At 40.3% G+C, this 879-nt stretch overlaps 1 pseudogene; it reads right to left on the reverse strand.

The window, feature by feature from the left end:
• Positions 1-232: 232 nt before the first annotated feature.
• LOC109274987 (ubiquitin-conjugating enzyme E2 D4-like) lies at positions 233-586 on the reverse strand (annotated as a pseudogene).
• Positions 587-879: the final 293 nt, after the last annotated feature.

Here is an 879-nt window from a genome sequence, read left to right on the forward strand (position 1 = left end):
CCAGGCATCTCACGAAGCATCTCAAACTCAACATGTTTGAAACTTGCTTATCCCTTTTTAATCAGCCCCCTTTTGGTTGGTGCTTAGTAAATGCTAACTCCATCTTTCCTCCTGGTTGCTTCTGCCAGATACCCAGGAGTCATTTTTCCGAGCTTTGTTTTCTCTTTTAAAACAGCAATTTAAAGTTTACTCTAGCTATAATACAGGCTTCTCTGGCATGCTTCAGAACCCATTACAAAGACAGTCTGTTGTACTTGTCTGTCTGATTTATGGGTTGGTGCAATTTCTGGCACTAGGGCATCATCTGAGTTTGGACCAGAGAACAGTGATAGAATGGGCAGAATAACTTTAGAAATAGTTAAAGCTAGAGACCATTATGTTTCTAGGACAAATGGCTATCATTATTATTTAATGTTTGCGTGATAAATTAGAATCATTAGCATTTAATTTTTAAATATGATTTAAAATTTAATATTATGTTAATATTTGGGTGATGAATTTTTGTTGTAAATGCAGTTGTCAAAAAGAATATGCATTGATACAGGCTGTCATTAGGGCCTGGAGTTGTGGCTTGTCAACTTGTCATAAGCCAAATGGTTAAGTTCCTTATCAATGTTTTTGGTCACATGGTCTGTGCTTTCTCCTTCGGTTTTCCACTTTCTCAGTGCGGATGTCAGATGTCTGACCAAACTCCAGGGAAGGAAGAAGAGGCTGTCCTTTTGTGTCACAGCATTTTTGCTGAACACAAATGCCACGTGGATGACAGGTTGGAGGTGAGGATGCGTTGAGAGGTGGATGAGAGCTGAGGGCAGTGAAGGGGACACAAAAACCTTTATAGGTTGGGAGTCACCCTCAGTGTCTCCTTCCCACCACTCACTC

The sequence above is a fragment of the Panthera pardus genome, unplaced genomic scaffold, assembly GCF_024362965.1.
Source record: "Panthera pardus isolate Hobbes unplaced genomic scaffold, ASM2436296v1 HiC_scaffold_13, whole genome shotgun sequence".
Taxonomy (NCBI): Eukaryota; Metazoa; Chordata; class Mammalia; order Carnivora; family Felidae; genus Panthera; species Panthera pardus.